The sequence below is a fragment of the Amblyraja radiata genome, chromosome 10 (genome assembly GCF_010909765.2).
Source record: "Amblyraja radiata isolate CabotCenter1 chromosome 10, sAmbRad1.1.pri, whole genome shotgun sequence".
NCBI classification, from domain to species: domain Eukaryota; kingdom Metazoa; phylum Chordata; class Chondrichthyes; order Rajiformes; family Rajidae; genus Amblyraja; species Amblyraja radiata.
Genome location: NC_045965.1, coordinates 15,694,479 through 15,700,478, shown reverse-complemented (window position 1 = coordinate 15,700,478; position 6,000 = coordinate 15,694,479). Strand labels below are relative to the sequence as shown.

At 41.7% G+C, this 6,000-nt stretch overlaps 1 protein-coding gene across 4 annotated transcripts in view; it reads left to right on the top strand.

The window, feature by feature from the left end:
• The first annotated feature begins 244 nt into the window (after positions 1 to 244).
• Positions 245 to 6,000, top strand: part of LOC116977597 (influenza virus NS1A binding protein) — a 33,610-nt gene continuing 27,854 nt past the window's right edge. For all 4 annotated transcript variants that reach the window (XM_033028170.1, XM_033028173.1, XM_033028171.1 and 1 more), the window contains exon 1: positions 245 to 472. The gene's annotated coding sequence lies outside the window, so the exon portion shown is untranslated. The remainder of the gene's footprint in view (positions 473 to 6,000) is intronic.

Below are 6,000 nucleotides of genomic sequence, written 5' to 3'. Positions count from 1 at the left end.
GTATTCCGTCAATCGATGAGCTGCAGACAGTCTACGTGGGGATTATTTTTTAAAGGAAGCGAGGGCGTGCAGGAAGGTAAGCCTTGCCTTGAGATCTTTAATGTAGGCCAGTGGGGTTGGCGAGAAGAAGCGGACTACTCCGATCCATGCTCTAACTGTGGCACTGAACAAAGATCATAGAAGGATCTAGTATATTTCAAAGATCCTATAGGATCGTTGGTTCTGAGGGCGGACTAAATTCAAGCGCACGCATAAAGTTGCGCGGGACGGGGTCGGCACGTAACAGCCGGGGACGCGTCACCGCTAATCTGGGCGCGAGGAGTATTGGTCAGCACTTGCAGCGGCGGCTGGAAGCGGCGTGTCTGTTGTCTGTGACCAGCTCGGCAAATTACTGCGGTGAAAGCGCTCGGCAGAGGATAGAACGATTACTTTATCAAATATGATTCAAATCGTCCGTTTTATCCCTGGAAAGGTATGTTTTATATTTTATTTTTTTGGGGGGGAAAATGGTGAGTTTTTTTAAAATTACGTCGAGGATGTTTGATGGTTTTGTTTCCCTTTTGTTGAGGTACGAGGATCTTCTCCCCCCCCCCCCTTTTTTTTTTTCTCCAATGACAACCTAACTTTGCGGTTGCGCTACCGCATGGCGAGCTGGATTGAGACGGTGCGAGTGGTCATTGTGAGCGAAGCGCCTGGAGCCAATGGTCAGGGTGGCGGGGAGCGGGGGAAGCTGCTGTTGCTTCAAGCACTCAAGTTTGGTTGGGCCGTGCGCTTGCCGAACGCAACGATTTAACTTTATATTTTTAAACACCAACAGTCGCGGCGCGGTCCCTGGGGCGGGTGAATGAAGGAAGCCCCGTGAATGCAGCGTGGCATTAATAAGATGAGAGCCCGTAACACGGCTAGCCATGGTGTAGCCACGTAACGCGTTTCATTCGCAATTACCCCAGGCCGCATTGCACGGCGGCGTGTCCCTGCTCAGCAACTAGGCTACGCATGAAGAGCGGGTCCCTTCCATCGCCCGGTTCACATTCTTTACCACCCACACTTTCTCTGTTTCTTTGCCACCCATTTACCACATTCTTTGCCACCCACCCCTTCCTTCCATTCTCTTCTGCCCATAGCTGCAGGCAGAGCTGGCGAAAAGGGGGATGTGTTATTGCACATGGCATCGCACAGCGGGAAGGGGGCGGTGCGAAAAGACCGCAGACCTTGAGGTTTACAATGTGTTTTTTGGGGGGCGGAGATATTATGGTCACATCAAACCACCTGCCCAACCGCTTGATGGAGGGCGAAGAGCCCGCAGGTTAAGACTTAAATCCTGGGAAATGTTTAATAGCATTTGGGTCCGTGGAAGATAGCGGAGGCCACGGATCTCCTGATATAATTGTGTGTGTATGTTTTTTTTTTTTTTGGGGGGGGGGGGGGGGGGGGTGAGTGATGGCAAATACTTTACAACGGAGAACAGCCGAAATTAATTGTGTGGTTATGAGGCATTAAATCTGCGGCCAGCCATCTTCGACGGTATACGAAGAACAAAGCAACATGGATTTCGGATGTGCATATGCGCAATTCGGTGTTAGGATTTTGTTTGGGGGGAGGGGTAGAAGTGCTGGAAGTATTTACGAACCTGTAATCAATAGTCAAACCAGTATGTAGAGTTGTTTGGAATATGATGTTTTACCTCGTCCAGTATCCGCGTTTGTTTGCTTTGAGGAAATATCTAGTCTTGCAGACGCGTAACTGTAAATTACGGTGACGGCACCCGATAAACAGGTCTACGTAATGTTTCACCTGTTTGTCAACAACGTTGTAAATGTATTCATTGGAACAGGAAATATAAATTCTAACAAATAACATCTTAACTGAATTCCAGATTAAGAATTGGGACGTCTGTAAATTCGTGCGGTGTTAAGTTTTGGTTAATTCTAGAAGCTACTGTACACCAAATCAATTTGAGGCGGTGAGCATCACCTACTGTCTGAGTGTATATTACAGATCACACCGACGCTTTCCAGAGTTGGTATTGTTTTTTTGTTCGAGAAATAGTGAATGTAATTTCTTTGCTTCTGTTCATGCTGATGTGTACTTTGAAAATACTGGCACAATGATATTTTATTGATTCGAGGTGCATTTGACCCTGGATAATTTAGTTGCCCTTGTGTTGGATTTTGATAGATACAAATACCGTGGTTTTACAGGCTCCACTTTTTTAAATGCATGTTTGGGTACCAAACTGTTTAGTGTTCACCTGTTTGTGGGTTCTATAAGCTTTTAGCTTCTAATTTAATTTGCTTCAGTTATGAATGCCTGAGACAGTTGCTATTTTTCCTTTTTGAAGGAATGAATTTGAGGGAGAAAATACTTAATTTTGATTTAAATCTTTTTATTTGAATTTCACAGTAATTTGCATACATACAATGATAACAGACAGTGACAGTCAAGGCATAATTGTGCAACAGTATGTAAACGACCCTCAAAGCCCTTACCCTTACCCACCTTCAACCCACCCGAATCAGGTCGGAACCAAACGGGGACAAACAACACTCACATACAAATATGGTAAGATAAACGAAACAAAAAGTACTAAAAAAAAAGGGGGGTGGTCACTAATAACAGTAAATAAGTAAGTAATTAAATAAATAAGTGTGGGGAGGGGGGGGGGGGGGGTTAAGGGGAGAGCAGCTGCAGTAGAGCAGAACAGAACAATGGTGGAGAGCACTCAGTCCTCTTCTGAGTCCGGGGACAAGTTGAGAGAGTTAACAAGTTCCAAGAAAGGGTTCCATGTATCTAGGAATGTCTTGGTAGAGCCTTTGAGAGAGAACCTACGTTTTTCAAGCTTTAGATTGTAAAGCACCTCCTTAATCCAGCGGGTGTGTGTCGGGGGACAGGTGAGCCTCCAGTTAAGCAAGATCAGTCTCCGGGCTAACAAGGTTGTAATTTTGAACAAGTTAAATGACTTAGACTTTCTAAGCGGGTGAAGGGTGCTGTTTTGGTGTTTTTTCTCTTGCATTTAGAATTTTATAGCCATTTTGAAAAGGCACTGATGCAGGATGATGTCTTGATGGTCAGTATGGACTGACCCAATCTGGGTCCAGGGTCTGTTTGGGTTGCATTTATCACTGGCTCTTGCTCTAGATATTGCCTTATCTGTTGGCATTTAAAAAAGTTTTACTATACATGTGTGTCAAGGTCTTGGAGACACAAAGAAATGTAGCTGCTGGAATCTTGTGTGGCGCTGGAGTGACTCAGTGGGTCAGTCAGCATCTTTGAAGGAGGCGGGTAGGTGATGTTTTGGGTCGGGACCCTTACTCAGTCTGCCTGGCCTATTAAGTTATGCCAGAGGCTTTGTTTTGTATCCAAGTCTTTGTACTTGCAGTATTCCAATTGAGACATGAATATTACAACATGGCCATTCCTAGTGATTTTTTAGATAAATACAATATAATTGATCTAAGTAGCAATGTATGATCTTTATATTAAATGGATACCATCAGGCTCCATCCTGTGGATTTTTCATTAAAGGGATTAATACTGGATACTTTCTACCAATGGTCTCTAATTTAAAAAAAAAGAACTACGGTTGCTACTGATATTGACTGCTCAATATCAGTAGCCTAAACTTACTTAGAACCTTGGGCAATTCAGGAAAGATGGTGTGCTCAGTCCCAAAGTTGTCCCATTCCTTAAAGTGTCGAACTGTTTCTGTATCCTCATCTCAAATTCCAATATTTACTGGGCATTTGGCAAGCTAGGAATCCTAATATTCTGCATACCTATATTATGAGAGCATTAAACTGAGAGCTTCAAACTGAGGTGATGGCCTGATGCTAATTTAATCTTTTGAAAATCAATTGATAAAACTAAATGTTGCTGTGATACCCTATTTTGTTACTGAATTGTTAAGCTCTTTATCCTCTGCTCATGTGTTTTTATTTGCCCATGCCTTCTAATGTGAAACTTTTTGTATTTGCAAATAAGTGTTATGAATTGGAATGTTTCTATATTTTGATTGTGCAGATATATCCATAGATATACGTGGGGCTCTAGTTGCCAAACTACATAAAATATTAGAATTTGAGATACAGAAAAGGTTCGACAATGTTGCATAGCTTGAGTTATAGGAAGCGATTGGATATGCTGCCATCAGTCCTCCCTGGAATAAAGGAAACTGAGAGGTGACATTATAAATGTGTAAAATTGAGAGGCATATTGGCAAAATGCTTGAGTCTGTCTTTGATCAAGACCATTTTCCTAATGAACTGAGGGAAAAAGCATGCCAAATGATAGATGGATATAGGCAAGCAGGGTGATTAGCAATGGGTGGTGTAAGTGACATGGCTGGAGGTGAAAAGGAGACAAAGGTGTCAGTACGGAAAGAGACGCGCACTGTAAATCTGAAAGGGGATGTTAGAGGGGGGTAAGTATTAAAAGGAAATGTTGCACTTGCGGACAAGAGATGTGCCTATAGAGGAGGAGACGATGACTACATTTTGCTGTCTGAAGAAGGGTCTTGACCCAAAACGTCACCCATTCCTTCTCTCTAGAGTGGTCTTGCTCTGACAATGGATGAGGCCAAGGATGAGAAGGGGGAAATTGTAGAAGGATGTGGGTTTAATAAAGCCATGTTGGGTATGATGGTTAGCATGGTTGTGGTGGGCCAAATGCCATGTTTGTTTGCTTTGAAAGTCTGAATCTAAGACTTGTTGATGTGATTAGTGTAAAAGTTGGGATATTGAGTTATAGTTGTACAAGATATTGATGAGGCATCATTTGGAGTAGCCTGATCAGTTTTGGTCACCCTGCTACAGGGAAATTTGTTACAGTGGAAAGGGTGCCAAGAAGATTGGAGGATGTTGCCAGGACTTGAGGGGGCTGGGTAGGTTAAGACCTTAGTCCTTGGCTTCACTTTTTTTCCCTGTTGCCAGCCGGGCAACCTTGGCAGCTTTTTAGGTTGCCAAATGACAGTTTAGGTGGTCATTTAAGATGGCTTGCAGTCGGAATTATGCTCAATGAAGCATTCGCATATTATTTCTGCTTCAAATAAAGTCACAAGCTAAACATATTCACCAAGACGTGATATATACCACAATGACATGCAGCAAAATTATAATACAGTATCTCAACTCTTTTTACACATTGCAATTAATGCAATTTTTATTATTTCTTTCCATTTCCAAACAAAAATGTGGTTGGATTATTCAGCGTATGCTCAACTTGTGTCAATAAACCCTGGACCATGATAACTTATATACTTAACCATGCACACTACAGATTGATGAAAGCATGTTTTCTGTGAAGGACCGAACATTATCATGGCATGGGTCGTTATTGCTATTGGTACAGAAACACTCTCGCTTCCCGCATAATTTATCCACAACAAAATATACTGGTTGCAAGGAATTTTCTAAAGGCATTTTATGATAATAGCTGTTAAAACTGACTATATCCATCTGACAGGTTAAACATGACACTAACTAACAAGAGATGGCCAAAGGACATAAATGCAGCAAATGTTCTTTTGGTAATATATTTAAAGGTGTCAAGACGCCACATTACCGGATATTCAGATTAGATATATGTGTTGTGAACAGCAATGAAGATACCCAGTTTGTAAGCAACAAATTTTTTTAAATATTGTTGGTAAATGCTTTTTCCATCATTCCCACTTCAGAATTAACGTTAAAATTTCAACCGAAATCTCCTGACCAAATTTGTGATGTATATGACTGACTAGAAATAAAACCTGGATAAATCCAACGTATAGTTGTGAATGTTGCTCATTAAATAACTACAGTACAGATACTCCATATTAAGAGCATTGATTTGCCATTAAAACGAATTATGTAATAGCGTGTCAACAGTAGCACTGACAATCGAAAACTGCGATTTTAATGTTTCGCGCGTTCACAATTTAATTTATCCGTCTTTATGGATTAAAACGAATAATAACATTGGGAATTAAAACATATTTGATTGCATTCCGTTATCAAACAGTCA